Source organism: Nicotiana tabacum, chromosome 11, assembly GCF_000715075.1.
Source record: "Nicotiana tabacum cultivar K326 chromosome 11, ASM71507v2, whole genome shotgun sequence".
Taxonomy (NCBI): domain Eukaryota; kingdom Viridiplantae; phylum Streptophyta; class Magnoliopsida; order Solanales; family Solanaceae; genus Nicotiana; species Nicotiana tabacum.
This window is the reverse complement of record NC_134090.1, coordinates 99,975,262-99,992,732: the sequence shown is the minus strand read 5'-3', so window position 1 is coordinate 99,992,732 and position 17,471 is coordinate 99,975,262. Positions and strand designations below refer to the sequence as shown.

General features: G+C 38.1%; 1 pseudogene; it reads right to left on the bottom strand.

Annotated features, from left to right (window-relative positions):
- Window positions 1-1,151: 1,151 nt before the first annotated feature.
- Window positions 1,152-15,822, bottom strand: LOC107819207 (cucumisin-like; annotated as a pseudogene).
- Window positions 15,823-17,471: the final 1,649 nt, after the last annotated feature.

Here is a 17,471-nt window from a genome sequence, read left to right as displayed (position 1 = left end):
TTAAAATTGGCCCAAGTCCGGAAGGGAAGGGCCCCCTTTTTTTCTCTTTTTTTTCTTTTTCTTTTATTATGAAAATACAAAACTAAGTAAAATCAAATTAAAATAAACACCTAATACAACTATTTGCACACACATTAAAATAATTCAAAACAGGTAAAATTAAACAAAACAAAATCACGGACAAAGATGCTTGTTTATGCTTTTCTATTTAAACCATGTTACGGTTCAGATTATGCATGACACGTACACATTTTTTGAATTTTGTTTTAATAATGTAAATAAATAAAAACGGGCCAAAGTCACAAATAAATAAACAAAGTGCCGCACAGAAATCCAAAAATTGTACAGCAGGACCAATTTTTATTCTTTTGGAGCGACTGTCGCGCAAAAAACAAAAATCACGTGCTCACAGTAAAAACTAAATTTTAAAAAAAATTTAACAATACATAAAATCAAATACATTATAATTAAAGTACATCGAAGGAGGATACATTAAAAACATAAAACATAAGTTTAGTAATCCCCTATGTCATTTTCAGATGCATCAAAATTACCAAAAAACTGAGAGAACGGGGTAGAAGATTTTTGTGCTTGGGGTTGTTGAAATTGCTGTCTTCTTTTATCGATTATTCGTTTTTGTTCTTGTCGCAAAAATTCACGAAGATGCGCATTTCGCACTTCGTAATGCAGTTATCGAGCATTTATGGGAGAATAGAGGCGAAAGTTGAATATTTATGTGGTACTTAAATTAAATTTGACTATGATGTAATATTTATTTAATTATCTTTTATCAATGATTTCACTTTTAGTTAATTTATCCTTTAAAATAATTTTATAATAAATGATTATATAAGTGGTGAATGTGAATTATATATGATGAATATGGAAAAAAGAAAAAAGATAGAATTTGTTTGAAGGAAATAAAAACTGAAATTTAATTAGAAGATAATAATATAATATAGAAGAGAGAGAAGAAATATTCTTTTTTGGTGTAAAAAAATAGTGTAATGGTTGGAGTAAATTTGGTGTTACGCCATTTTGGTGTGAAATTTGGTGTTAGGGTTGGAGATGTCTTATCTTGAGGTTAGAAATTACAATATGAATATAGATCAAAGGAATAGGAAAAAAATATAAATTTGTATTCTGAAGCTTCAATTAGAAGCATAAGCAACAACAGAACTCCTAACTAGATGTACCCCGTCATCCCACACCAATGAACCTGATATCATAGAGTCAGTTATCTCTGCCGTCACTGACACCACGAATGATTGCTTCTGCCCCAATGATCTGAACGAAAGAATACGCGGTTCTACTCGAACGGTGAGTCCCTCAGGTGCTACAACAGTTGCCTCGTAAGTTGAAACTGGCGTACCAACGTTGGTGACGATCCTATGAAATACTCGGGTGATCTTTGTGTGTTTCGAAGAGGAAATTGTGAAAGAGGGATAGTTTAGATCCCAAACAGTTATATTGGTTTTGTAGGACCCAAAAAAAAAGTGAAACATTGAAAAAGATGAAAAAGAAGTCAAATTGGGTGGCTTTGAAAATTTAACGGGCTGTTGAAAAAAAAACATGGGCAGCTGATTTGAATGGAAAAATTTCCAAGTTGGGTGGCTGATTTGGTTACAACTTTGCCTATAAAAGGGCGCTTTGTTTCGGTTAAAAACACACCAAAATAAAGAGAGAAGCAACATATAGTTAGTGAGAGTAATCCACAAATGGTGGTCTGTGAGATAACTAGTGAGTGATAGTAATATTGTAGTGAGGTATTTTAAATAAAGAGTGTTATTTCTTTCAAAGTTGTAGTAGTCTCTTGACACTACTGAGTTGTAATATTATAGTGGTAATATTGCTCCACTCGGGTATTGTATTTTATCCCGCTAAAATATTTGGTGTCATTGTTACTCTCTTGTGTTATTATTATTTGCTGTGGATATTATTCCTGGGCGAGATTATTTTTTATCCCAACAACGTGGTATCAGAGCCATGACAAATAATGGTCCGCTATCTTTTCAGTACCTCCGTCTGACAAAAGATAATTATGAGAAATGGTGTTTACGTATGAAAGTCATCCTTGGCTCTCGGGATGTATGGGAAATCGTAGACAGAGGGTATGCAAAACCCGATAATGAGGAAGCTCTGCCCCAAAATGAAAAAGAGGTCTTGGCAAAGACAAGGAAGAAGGATCAACAAGCCCTCACGCTCATCCACCAATGTTTGGATGATGCCATGTTTGAGAAGGTGGCAGATGCTACCACCTCAAAGGAAGCTTGAGAGATTTTACAAAATTCTCTTCAAGGAGTTGACAAGGTGAAAAAGGTAAAACTTCAAACTCTAAGGGCTGATTTTGAAGCTTTAAAAATGAAAGAATCCGAATGCATCTCGGATTATTTTCAAAAGTGAAGGCTGTTGTAAATCAACTAAGAAGATACGGGAGGACACAGAAGATGTCCGTATGGTAGAAAAGATCCTTCGCACTTTAACACCTAAATTTGATTTTGTGGTGTGTGCTATTGAGGAGTCTAAAGATTTAGACTCTATGATGGTGGAGCAATTGGAAGGTTCTTTACAGGCCCACGAAGAAAAGATCAAAAGGAGACAAGAAGTGCCATTGGAGCAACTTCTTAAAACTCAGGCATCCTTCAAGGATTATGGAGGTGAAACAAGCTATCGAGGAAACGGACGAGGACAAGGCCGAGGTCGAGAAGGTCATGGAAGAGGAAGAAGTAATGGTAACAACTTCAACAATGAAGTTAACATCCACCAAACATTCAGAGGTCGTGGTCGTGGACAAAGAGGAGGAAGAGGATGTGGATACTACCAAGAAAATAATGGACAAAGGTATGAAAAATCAAAAATTAAATGTTATAATTGTCATAAATTTGGCCATTACTCTTGGGAATGTCGTAGAAATGTTGAAGAAAAGGCTAACCTTGTTGACGACAAGAAAGAAGAAAATGAGTCAACGTTGTTGATGGCACTCAAGGAAGAAGACAAAGATGATTGCAGCTCGTGGTATTTGGACAATGGAGCAAGCAATCATATGTGTGGATGCAAAGAGAAGTTTGTGGAGATCAATAAAATAGTGAGAGGTAATGTGTCCTTTGGAGATACCTCAAAGGTTCAAATCGAAGGGATATGTACGATTCTGATCTCTTTTAAAGATGATAGTCACAAGTTAATTCAAGATGTTTATTATGTGCCAAAATTAAAAAGTAATATTTTAAGTTTGGGCCAACTTCTTGAAAAGGAATATGACATCCACATGAAAAATATGCATCTTTGGCTTAGAGATTCAAGTGGAATTCTAATTGCTAAAGTGCATATGGCAAAGAATAGATTGTTTTCTCTGAATCTTAAAACAATTGATGCAAAGTGTTTGAAGGCTAATATGCAATATGAATCATGGTGTTGGCACATGCGATTTGGGCACTTAAATTTTGAAGCGCTCAAATCAATGGGAGAAAAGAACATGGTACATGGGATACCATCAATCAACCATCCAAATCAATTGTGTGAAGCTTGTCTTCTTGGGAAACATGCAAGGAGGAGTTTTCCAAAGGAGGCCATGTCAAGATCAACCAAGCCGCTCCAGCTTGTCCACACTGATGTGTGTGGACCAATCAATCCACCTTCTTTTGGTAAAAGAAAATACTTTCTGCTTTTCATTGATGACTTTAGTAGAAAGACTTGGGTTTATTTCTTGAACCAAAAATCTGAAGCTTTTGCTGCTTTTAAAAATTTCAAAGTACTTGTAGAGAAAGAAAGTGACTATGAAATTAAAGCTCTAAGGTCCGATAGAGGAGGGGAATTTACCTCAAACGAATTTAATGACTTCTGTCAACTTCATGGAATTCGTCGCCCTCTAACGGTACCTTATTCACCTCAACAAAATGGTGTTGCAGAGAGAAGGAATCGAACGATTCTTAATATGGCTAGATATATGTTGAAAGCTAAAAGTATGCCTAAGGAATTTTGGGCCGAAGCTGTTTCTTGTGAGTTTATTTGAATAACAGGTCTCCAACAAGAAATGTTAGAGATCAAACCCCTCAAGAAGCATGGAGTGGAAGAAAGCCAAGTGTCAAGCACTTAAGAATCTTTGGGAGCATAGCCTATGCTCATGTGCCACATCAAGGGAGAGCGAAGCTTGACGATCGAAGTGTCAAGCATGTGTTTGTTGGCTATGATACGAGTTCAAAAGGCTACAAGCTATACAACCCAAGCAGCGGCAAGGTAGTGGTAAGTCGTGATGCTGAATTTGATGAAGAATTGGCATGGAATTGGGAAGCTGAGGAAGAAACTTCATATGATTTTATTCCATACTTTGGCGATGAAGAAGAACCAGAGACCGTGGAACCTGTGCAGGACACAACTCCACCTCCTTCTCCAACAAATGTTGCATCTCCCTCTTCTCAAGAAGGTTCAAATGAACAACCGCAAAGGACAAGGAGCATTCAAGAGCTCTATGAGGACACAGAAGAAGTTACAACAACAACAACAACAACAACAACAACGACCCAGTATAATCCCACAAATGGGGTCTGGGGAGGGTAATATGTACGCAGACTTTACCCCTACCCCGAAGGGTAGAGAGGTTGTTTCCAGGAGACCCTCGGCTCAAAAAGCAACAGGAGCCGATATATTAGTACCATAAAATGCATAATAAAATAACAGCAATACAAGAGATATGAAATACAGAATACGAAATACGAAAAAGATGGCTGGTATAGTAAAACTAGCAGGTAAAGCCCTGCATCAATAAACGACCAATGACATTCTTAGTCTAACTCCTAACTGGCTAGTCTCACTCTATTGTGCTGTAGAAATATTTACAACTCTCCCCTAACCTACAACCTTAATACTCGACCTCCATAATTCCCTGTCAAGGGCCATGTCCTCAGTAATCCTAAGTCGCGCCATGTCCTGTCTGATCACCTCTCCCCAATACTTCTTAGGTCGTCCTCTACCTCTCCGCGTGCCCACTACAGCCAGTCGCTCACACCTCCTCACCGGTGCATCAGTGCTCCTCCTCTGAATGTGCCCGAACCATTTGAGTCTTACTTCCCAAATCTTGTCCTCCATGGGGGCCACACCCACCTTCTCTCGAATATCTTCATTCCTAATCTTATCCATCCTTGTATGCCCGCACATCCATCTCAACATCCTCATCTCTGCTACTTTCATCTTCTGGATGTGTGAGTTCTTTACCGGCCAACATTCAGTTCCATATAACATGGCAGGCCTTACCACTGCTCTATAAAACTTACCTTTTAGTAACGGTGGCACTTTCTTGTCACACAAGACTCCCGACGCTAACCTCCACTTCATCCACCCCACCCCTATACGGTGTGTGACATCCTTGTCAATCTCCCCGATCCCCTAAATAACCGATCCAAGGTACTTGAAACTACCCCTCTTGGGAATGACTTGAGAGTCAAGCCTCACTTTAACTCCCGCTACCGTCGGCTCAACTCCAAATTTGCACTCGAGGTATTCCGTCTTCGTCCTGCTCAACTTGAAACCTTTAGACTCAAGAGCATGTCTCCAAATCTCTAGCCTCTCATGACGCCGCCTCGTGTCTCGTCAATTAGAATAATGTCATCAGCAAATAGCATGCACCATGGCACCTCCCCTTGAATATGATGAGTCAGTGCATCCATCACCAGGGCAAATAGGAATGGGCTGAGCGCAGACCCTTGGTGCAACCCCATAATAACTGGAAAATGTTCAGAGTCGCCTCCTACTGTCCTAACCCGAGTCTTAGCTCCATCATACATATCTTTAATTACCCTAATATAGTCAATCGGGACCCCTTTATCCTCTAAACATCTCCATAAGACCTCCCTAGGAACCCTATCGTACTCTTTCTCCAAATCAATAAACACCATGTGAAGATCCTTCTTCCTATCCCTGTATTGTTCCACCATCCTCCTAATAAGGTGGATAGCTTCTGTGGTAGATCGCCCCGGCATGAACCCGAACTGGTTGTCTGAAATAGACACCGTCCTTCGCACTCTCATTTCTACCACTCTCTCCCAAACTTTCATGGTATGACTTAGTAATTTGATGCCCCTATAGTTGTTACAGCTCTGGACATCACCTTTGTTCTTATACAACGGGACCATTGTACTCCACCTCCACTCTTCAGGCATCCTATTAGTCTTGAATATAACACTAAACAATGTAGTAAGCCATTCCAAGCCTGCTCTACCTATACACCTCCACAGTTCAACCGGAATTTCGTCTGGCCCGGTAGCTCTGCCCCTTCTCATCTTACGCATTGCCTCCATGACTTCATCGATCTCAATGTCCCTACAATCACTTAATTCATGGTGATTGTCGGCATTCCTCGATTCCCCAAGTCTAATATCTTGATCCCCTTCTTCACTTAGAAGTTTATGAAAGTAGGTCTACCACCTCCTCTTAATCTGGTCATCTCCCATCAAAACTTTGCCGTCGTCATCTTTTATGCACCTCACTTGGTCCAAATCTCGAGTTGTCCTCTCTCTCGCCTTAGCGAGTCGGAATAACTTCTTCTCCCCGCCTTTGTTCCTTATTTCCTCATACAGACGAGCAAAAGCTGTCGTCTTAGCCTCCGTCACTACCATCTTTGCCTCCTTCCTAGCTACCTTATACCTTTGACTGTTCTCTCTTTTCTCCTCCTCGTCAGTGCTCCCTACTAACCACAGGTAAGCCGCCTTCTTTGCTTCCATTTTACCTTGGACAACTGCATTCCACCACCAATCTCCTTTGTGGCCACCATTGTGGCCCGTAGATATCCCTAACACCTCTCTCGCCGCCTTTCTTATACAGTCCGCCATCGTGGACCACATTGTGTTTGCGTCCCCACTACTTCTCCAAACTCTCATTGCCGATAACCTTCCTTCCAACTCCTTAGCTTTATCCTTAGTTAAGGCGCCCCACCTAATCCTGAGGCATCCTTGTACTGACCTCTTCTTCCTCCTTATCCTAATACAAATGTCCATCACCAAAAGCCTATGCTGCATTGAGAGGGTCTCACCTGGGATAACCTTGCAGTCCTCGCACAACCTTCTATCGCATCTCTTGAGGAGGAGATAGTCAATCTGAGTCTTCGCCACCGAACTTTGGTAAGTAACCAAATGTTCATCCTGCTTCGTAAAACTCGAGTTCTCAATGACTAGATCGAAAGCCTTGGCAAAGTCCAACAGCGCAATGCCCCCTCCGTTCCGCTCTCCGAAACCAAAGCCGCCACGCACCTCAGTGTACCCACCTGCAGATGACCCAATATGACCATTGAAATCTCCTCCTATGAACTCAGAAGGCGGTATACTACGAACAATCTCATCCAACCCCTCCCAAAAGCGCCTCTTAATATCCTCATCCAAGCCTGCTTGCGGTGCGTACGCGCTAACAACATTTAAAGTACCCTCACCCACCACCAACTTAATAGTCATTAGTCTATCATTCACCCGCCTGACCTCTACCACGGACTCTCTAAGATGGCTATCTACTAGGATACCCACTCCATTCTTACCCCTCAGGACACCAGAGTACCACAACTTATACCCATCCACGTTTTTCGCCCTCGATCTGACCCACCTAGTCTCCTGGACACACGCTATATTAATATTCCTCTTCTGCATGATTTTCGCCAACTCTATGGATTTACTCGTTAGTGAACCTATGTTCCATGACCCGATTCTCAACCTATAGGCTCCCTTGCCCCCTCTACCTTCCCTGCTACCCGACCCACCCCCTAACCCCAGCCCCACACTCTGCCCCACCCAAGGACATGCCCTTATTCTATCATCCCAGACTGCAGCAACTACACCTACAACAATCTAGAGAAGACTCGCTAGTGCACAACGTACGCAAATCAAACTAGAAGGAAACAAGTGGTAACTAGTATCCTAGTTGAAAGGTTTAACTATTGCGAAGTAAAGTAACAGTAATTTAGCTAACACCAAAAGGGAAACAGTAAAACAGGAGGTACCAACTCCCGATAACAAAACCTGTGGCTGATTTGCTGTACTCGATGTAGTTGTACGCTCACGCACCACTTCCTACCGCCCTTTGCTGACACTCGCCCAGGTTGCTCTCCTTTGCCAGTGCTCGTGCGCCCAACTTGTCTCCGATACTCCGAGAATTCCTGAAAATACAGAAAATACCACGACCCAAAAACTAGAAGGAGCTATCACCGCTACCACTGGTATAGCCCCAACAATATAAAATGTACCAAGAAAGGAGAAGAAGAAAACTAAGATACTAACATCAGGATTTCACAGATTGTAGAGCAAAAGAAAGGGAGTAGAACAATATCAAATCGAAACCAGCACAATCTGATCAATTATTTAAAATATAGTAAAAGTATGCATATAACAAACACAAATACAATCTGATCAAGAAAATCAATCTAATGGACCTGACATAGCTTCCGACGATTAGCAAAATCAAGCCAAAATTTCGATTGCGCAGTAGATCAGTGAATCCAAAGAGCTCGATAAAAATCACTGTAAACTCAATTAAAAACTTGATGAACCAGTAGATCGAAGAATCAAAAGAGCCTAACAAAATCACTGTAAAGTCAGAGCTTACCAACAAAATCCTATGTACAGATACATCAAGAATATAAAACTAGCCGTTAATTCAGAGTATAATGCAGCTAAAGGGGTAAGAAAGTTCGATCCCACACAACCAAAAACAGGCAAAGTTCAATCTTTTCAAGGAAAGCTTAATCCCAGATGACCCAAAACAAGAAAGATTCAATCTTTCTTCAAGAAAACTAGATCCACGATGACCCAAAAACGAAAAAGATAAAAAGCTAATCTCAGTAATAAAAAAATAGAGAAGATATAATCTTTTTAGATTATGCACGATTCTTGAAATGTTGATTTACTTTACTTTTTGAGTTGGCGTAATCTGAAAGTTGTTTTCAAAAGGGGCTTGATTTCCAACAAAACTCGATTTTAAGATCCAACCTTTGCTTTGACAAAATACAGATTTTGAGAGATAGAGATAGGGAGAACAGATTACTAGCAAATAACGAGAAAAAAAAAACGAGAAGTAAAAATGGAAAATGAACAGATTTGGAGGAGACTAGGTGAAAAGGGATTAGCGACTGAGAACAGAAAATGGAGAACTCAGCTCAGAGATTGAGTTGAGAGAGGCTGGAGAGAGAGAGAGAGACTGTTTTCAAAATGAAGAAGTTACTAATTTTGATTTTTTATGTTGTCTCTTTGCTGACAGTGAACCAATGAACTTTGATGAAGCTGTTACAAACAAAAGGTGGAGACAAGCCATGGAGGAGGAGATCAAGTTAATAGAGAAGAACAACACTTGGGAGATAACAACTCTTCCCAAGGGTCATCGAGCAATTGGAGTGAAATGGGTATACAAAATAAAGAAGAATGCTGATGGAGATGTGGAGAAATACAAGGCACGACTTGTGGCTAAAGGCTACAAGCAAAGGCAAGGCATTGATTATGAAGAATTCTATGCACCTGTTGCCCGTATGGAGACTATTCGTTTACTGATCTCTTTGGCGGCACAAATGAAGTGGAAGATTCATCAACTAGATGTCAAGTCAGCCTTCTTGATTGGCTATCTTGAAGAAGAAGTCTATGTTGAACAACCATTAGGCTTCTTGGTCAAAAACCATGAAGATAAAGTGTTGCGGTTGAAGAAAGCTTTATATGGATTAAAGCAAACCCCACGAGCATGGAATAGTTGCATCGACAAGTATTTTCAAGACAATGGGTTTACTCGTTGTCTCCAATAATATGCTCTTTACCTTAAAGTTCATACTAATGGAGATATCTTAATTGTTTGTCTTTATGTTGATGATCTTATTTTCACGGGTAATAACCCAAGTTTGTTTGAAGCTTTCAAGAAAGATATGTCCCGTGAGTTCGAGATGATAGACTTAGGCCCATGTCATATTACCTGGGCCTAGAAGTGAAGCAGATGGAGGATGGAATTTTTATCTCTCAAGAAAGCTATACAAAGGAGATATTGAAGAAGTTCAACATGCTTGATTGCAACCCCGTGAACACACCGATGGAAAGTGGGACAAAATTGTCCAAGTTTGATGAAGGAGAAAAAGTGGATCCCACATTCTTCAAAAGTCTTGTGGGAAGTTTGAGGTACTTGACTTGTACCAGACCAGATATACTTTTTGCAGTTAGAGTAGTAAGTCGCTTCATGGAGGCTCCTACCTCTACTCACTTGAAGGTCACTAGAAGAATTCTTCGTTACCTAAAAGGTACGATCGATTTTGGGTTATTTTATTCTTCTTCTAATGATTTCAACCTTATGGGATTTTGTGATAGTGATTATGCGGGAGATATTAATGATATAAAAAGTACAACTGGTTTTGTATTTTTCTTGGGTGATTATGTTATTTCTTGGAGTTCAAAGAAACAGTCCATTGTTACTCTCTCGACTTGTGAAGCCAAATATATAGCAGCAACGTCATGTACCTGTCATGCTATTTGGCTAAGGAGATTATTAAAGGAGCTCAATTTGCCACAAATGGAAGCTACAGAGATTTGTATTGATAACAAATCAGCGCAGGCACTCGCAAAGAATCCAGTGTATCATGATCAAAGCAAGCATATAGATACAAGGTATCACTTCATCAGAGAATGCATTGCGAAGAAGGAAGTCGAGCTCAAATATGTGAAGTCTCATGATCAAGTTGCAGATATCTTCACAAAGGCTCTTAAGTTTGAAGATTTTCAAAGATTGAGATCAAGACTTGGAATGAAGAAGAAAAATCAAAATTAAGGGAGAGATTTGTTGGACCCAAAAGAAAAAAGTGAAACATTGAAAAAGATGAAAAAGAAGTCAAATTGGGTGGCTTTGAAAATTTAATGGGCTGCTGAAAAAAAAAACATGGGCGGCTGATTTGAATGAAAAAATTTCCAAGTTGGGCGGCTGATTTGGTTACAACTTTGCCTATAAAAGGGCGCTTTGTTTCGGTTAAAAACATACCAAAATAAAGAGAGAAGCAACATATAGTTAGTGAGAGTAATCCACAGATTATTGTCTGTGAGATAATTGGTGAGTGGTAGTAATATTGTAGTGAGGTGTTTTAAATAAAGAGTGTTATTTCTTTCAAAGTTGTAGTAGTCTTTTGACACTACTGAGTTGTAATATTGCTTCGCTCGAATATTGTATTTTATTGTATTTTATTCCGCTAAAATATTTGGTGTCATTGTTACTCTCTTGTGTTATTATTATTTGCTGTGGATATTATTCCTGGGCGAGATTATTTTTTATCCCAACAGGTTTCAGAAGTACAAGAAGTCTTTGCCCCTGTAATAATTTGCAAATTCTTGGTACTGTACCTTGACCACACAAGAATTTTATGTAATCAATTTCTCCCATGTCATATACTAGACCGGGATGGCAGCCTTTATTGGATTTATTTGACCAGATCCATATGCGAATTCTGCCTCAGTGTTTGCACTGGAGCTCATAGGTGTTGCTGCACCCAAAAGGAAGAAATACAAAAGTTAAAGGAAGGTTATCTATTTTATTGAATGTTTTTTATTTTGTACAATTAATGTTTGGGTTCCATGCACCCCAGAAGGTCAATTTATTGCAATTATGAACATGAACCAGAAGTGCCTTAAAAATCTATACCAGTAGTCATATTAGAGCAGATTTGATAGCAGCAGGAGACCATGTTGGATTGAATGATTTAACATAGACAGCTGCTCCTGTAGCATGAGGACAAGCCATAGACGTGCCGGAAATTATGTTGTATGGAACTACCCGTTCGTCTCCTTGTTTACCTGCAGAAGCAGAAGCAGATCCAAAATTTGAATATAATGAGTTTAAGGCCATGAGTTCTTTGATGGTTAAGGGTTTAAAATTTAATATTTTAAAAGTCTTCGGTTTGCCCCTGGTTACCTGTGACAGTTGTACCCTCAGACCAAGCTGCTAGTATGTCGACTCCTAGTGCGCTAAGATCAGCCTATCCAATTAATGTTGGAAATTAGTGACAAACATAAAATATTATCGAAAGGTTTACGCAAGAATTAGGGTGATGATACCGGTATCAAATGTTACCTTTAGAATGTCACTTGTAATTGGATTGGGTCCTCTTGATGAAAATGAAACAACAAAAGGGGCAGATTCTGATCACTTTTCACTACTTTTCAAAATTCTTCCGGTTGGTTTACTAAAGAAATAATAATAATATTATAATAGTATCAGAATATAATTTATCTTTTGTTACTTTTTAGTCATTCATTGAAATTAGAAATAATACCGTGTTTTATATAGGTAATTGTAAATATTGTTGCCATCATTTGTGCTCAAGTATGAAGGTGATATGGGGAAAGAGAATGCAGCATCTTTGAATCCATTATCCGGCATTATAGCTCCAGCAGCTCCAGCAATAACTGTTCCGTTGTAAGTCCAATCGCAGAGGACAATTTTGCCTCTAACCTTACTTTTGTCCAATGAATTTTCTTCACAGTACCTCTAATTTACGGATTTTTTAATAATATTTTAGATATTCTATGCATAAAAGGAGTATATATATGTATTCCACTCTAAATACTACTTAAATACCTGGATTCAGATCCATTATACCCTGCCTTAGTATTTGGAACGTCTCCACCATAAACTAGTGGGTGCTGGTCTTCGAGGTCAAAAGTGTTGATGGAGATCCCCTGCAAGAGAAGGTTAACCAAGTGTAAAGTCAAATTAGAAGACTGAATTCCACCTAATTAAGCTTGATTGTATCATCCATTCATGCTTAATCACAGTTTACTAAGAGCATGTTTCGCTAAACTTTAAAAATATGTTTTTATTTTTTTCTTTCTGTTAAAAAGGAGTTTTGAATACTTTGAAGTAGTATAAGTTAACAAGCCAAGTGAGGCTCACTCTAAGGGTAGATTACCTCCCCCATCAACCGGTAAATTGAGTGTTCGAGTCACGATGGAAGATAAGTGAGAATACTATTAAACCTCCTCATGGGGTGGGATGGACCAAAAAATGACGGGGTGGGATGGACTAAAAACAAAATATAAGTTTGTCTTCAGCCAAAAAGTATTTTGTTAGTAGTATAAAAGTAGTTTATGTTTAAATTTCGACTATTGATTTTGCCGAAGAAATGTTCAAATAATATCACCTTCACGATATTCTTAATTAGTAAGAAAATATGTAATACTATGACTCGTTATTTGATCAGTCTCAATCTTCATATTTTTATATATGAATACAACTTTATTATTCATTTGTCAAAGTATTTTGAGGGTCAACACTAGTAATTATTTAGGAAATTTAGCACATATTTTGTGTAGAAACTGTTGTGTGCACCCCACGTGCTAAGCCATAGATGTGTTTAGGATGCATAAATGGTTGTTTGGGGCATAACCTCACAAAATTAAGCCTCATACATGAGCCTCAAGATATTTCGCAAGTACCCTGCTTAGGAGCAAGCCCCGAGCTAGACCCAAAGAGCTTTTAAACACTAATAGACAATAAGAGAACTCGTCTATTCTATTGGTAATTATAGCAAGATGTTAAGAAAATGTAATATATATTAAATATAAAGAATGATATTTTTAGACAAAAAAATGACTTTTACAATTAAAAATATAGAGAAATTTTCAACATCAAATGTAAACATCGGTAATTACCTACACTTTTAAAGTAAAAGTCATAATTATTTTTGATATTTTGTATCAAATGTCATTATTTTTATGATATTTTATATCTAATGTCATTGTTTTTACGATATATTTCTATCTCGCGCGCATATATATATATATATATATATATATATATATATAGCAAAAAATGGGGCAAGATTTCTCACCTCATAGACTTCACCGTTTCCTAATTGCACTTCCGTGACAAATCTCCTGTCAATGGTACTCGCAGCAACAGAGAGAGACCAAGGGGACAAGTTGGTTACCGTTTGCGGATCAGGTCCGGAATTGCCTGCAGAATTGGAGGTGAGGATTCCATTCTTCATAGAATGGAAAGCTCCTATGGCTATTGAATCTTCAAAGTATTCATAAGGTAAAGACCCTCCTACTGAGAGTGAGATTATATCAACTCCATCTGCAATTGCATCATCAAATGCTGCTAGAATATCTGCATCAGAACAACCATCAGACCAGCATATTTTATATACAGCTATCCTTGCAGAAGGTACTCCTCCTCTCGCGGTTCCTGAGCCAAGACCGTACAAGCTTGCCCTTCTAACGGAGCGCCCGGCTGCTGTTGATGCCGTGTGTGATCCATGACCTTCTGTGTCTCTTGCTGATTGGATGTCGCCTGGCGGAAATTCTCCATTGACTTGATAGTACTTGGCTCCGATGATTTTTCTGAAAAATATCGATATTATGTTGTAAAGTAAGTAGCAGATATATATAGGTGTGACCATCTCGTTCAAAATCTTACATCAAAGAGCACATTTTTATTAACTTAATCATGCTCTCAACACGTATTAGAGCAAGTAGAGACCATGGATCAAGTCTCATCGTAACCCATTAATAACTAAAGAAGAATATTACATGTACTTTGACTCATTAAAAAAAATAGGGGACAATCTTTGTGTTTGATTAGACGTATTGCAAGTGAAGTTAGCTGAGGCCTGACAACTGCCCTTCCACTTGCTTGGGGGAGCAACAAAATCTTCGTCATTGAAACTTTCTGATTCTGGCCAAATTCCAGTGTCTAGCATTCCTATAATAAGGTCGCTTTCCACATTTGTTCTTCTAATAACTTCTTGAGGAAAACCCAGGAAATCCCATGACCTTGTTGTATGCAGCTCCTTTCTACCATTTGGGAACACTGACACAACTGCCTCCATATCTGTGAATAAACAAAGTTGATTTAGACAATATGATTGAAGGGTTGGTATTGTGATCGATTTGTTTGAGCTGTGCACATGCAATGTCAATCACATATGTCTTATGTGTTATTTGAAATGTTGTGACTTTTTATGAAAGGTTGAAAGACGACACTTCGTCTTGATAAGATCAGTCATGAATGGGTGTCTATTATATAAACAGGACCAACTGAATTTCTGATGAGATAATAAGGAATTTAAGAGTTTGTAGTAAAACTTTTTCATATTAAAAAAAATGAGTTTTCGAACTTGGAATAATAGTTCAATGGATTCCTCGACAATGCTAGCTAGTTTCAGAATTCACAATATTTTGTTTGAGAGAACACTTGCCATCAACTAGTAGCATATTATGAATAATTCAATAAATAAAGCAATTCATTAGCACCTCAAAAAGTCTTACCAATTAATTTCATATTCAATTTCTTCTTTCTACCAACCAAATTTCCCGATTACATCGAAATATTTTGCAAACAGTAATTAAGCAAGGTTGACAAAACAAAGAACCTTTTACTATACAGTTCTATAATTAAGTGTTCCCTTATTCTATATATTGACTTGCGATTCTCTTCTTCTCTTCCTCGGTCGGTTTGGCAGCAAAGCCATTGAAGCTCCTCTTATAGCTGTACATCAAACATTCTGAAGCTCTACCATTGCTGAATTAATGCATGTAATTAAAACCATAGTTTGATGAGTTTCGATTTCATGGCTTTATACGTAAGTCATGGGCTAAATTTCCAAATCAACCCCCTTAATTTGTTCGAATAAGCAATTTAAGAAGTATTTCTTAAAAAGGAAGAAATGGACAGTCTTTAATTCTAAATTAAATTTATTCTATAATCTAACGATTTATCCAACACAAGTAATGATCAAATTTTTTGCTGGACCACTGACCTCCCAAGAGCCTCTTGTAGAATGCTAGTGTGCATGGATGTAGCAGAAAGATCACCCTTTGGAGTGTCGCCCATGTACACAATGTACTCCTGTACCTTAAACATGATTAGTCAGATACCTTCAAAATTTAGAGGCGGAGCTACGATTTGAACTTTATAAGTTCGGGATTATAATTCTTTTAAGTTACTGGGTTTTAAATTAATAATTTGCGTATATTCATTAGATTTTTTAATACAATTACAGTGTTTGAATAAAAGCTACTGAATTCGGCCGAACCCGCAACCAATACTGTGGCTCCGCCCCTGCTTCAAATTAATGCACGTAATAGTGATGTTGGAAAAATGATACATTAGTGTTTGAGAATGAGCTTAGCTCTTTTACAACATCGGCAGATCATTTAAGAGATAATTACAAGTCATAAATAAATGCTACTCCCTTTGTTTCAATTTATGTGAAGCTGTTTGATTGGGCACAGAGTTTAAGAAAAAATGAAGACTTTTGAAATTTGTAGTCCTAAACAAGTTAAAAAGGGGTCAGAGTATTTGTGTGGTTATAAAAGCTTCTCATTAAGGATAGAATTGTAAGTTTAAGCTAAATTGTTTCCAAATTTAAAAAGGGATCATTCTTTTTGGAACGGCCTAAAAAGGAAATAAGTTCACATAAACTGGAACGGAGGGAGTAATATACGCTAGTATTAGTGAACTAGAAAATAAGGAAGGTTATCCAAAAATAACTTCAATTTCATTCTCACTCACCAGTAGGAGTGGCAAACGGGCGGGTCGGGTCGGATATGGTTCGGGTCGAAAAAGGGTATGAAAAACAGATAAATTATCCGACTCGGTCCATATTTAATACGGATAAAAAACGAGTTAACCGGTGGATAATATGGGTAATCATATTATCCATGACTTCTTGCATATGATCACTTTTGGGAGAGTTCTTAGCTAGCCTCCCTAACTTGAGTAACCCCCCAATTTGAGGCTTTACAAATGTAAAAGTTAAACCCATTGGTTACCCATTAGTTATCCATTTTCGAAATGGATAATATGATTTTTATCCATATTTGACCCGTTTTTAAAACGTTCATTATTCAACCCATTTTTTAATGGATAATATGGGTGGTCAACTGTTTTCTTTTAACCATTTTGCCACCCCTACTCACCAGCAAGACACAACCCAAAAAAAGAAAAAAAAAATAGAACTCTGGGCTGGCTTGCCCACACCTCACCACCTTTTAACTATATACATGGAGAACACCAAACTTGAGATTAATGAAATTTGTTCATATGCTACTACACATTTCATCGATCGGTAAATCAGTGGTGACAACTCTATTAGAATAACTCTTGTTAACTCTAATCACCAAAGTAATGTTTGACACTTTAAAAATGCAAAAAGAAAAAAGAAAGAAAGAGAAAGGAGATGCCTTTTGGTCATTTTCATACGCTAGTACACTGCAATTGATGAGTAGAAAAGATGAGAAGACGTATAGGAGAAACCATGAAGGAGAATAGTGAGTGGCCATTTGAGATATAGTTTCCTAGAGGAGTTGATATTTTCATGCAAAAAGAAAAACTATGGAATGGATATTTATAGAATTATGACACAAGTAACATACATAATTCCATTGGTTTCTCAATGTTATAGAGTAATGCTCGTCCGTGGACATGACACGAAAGCCGGCTTCTACAATGTTACGTTGGCCTCTCCTAATAGTATGGAA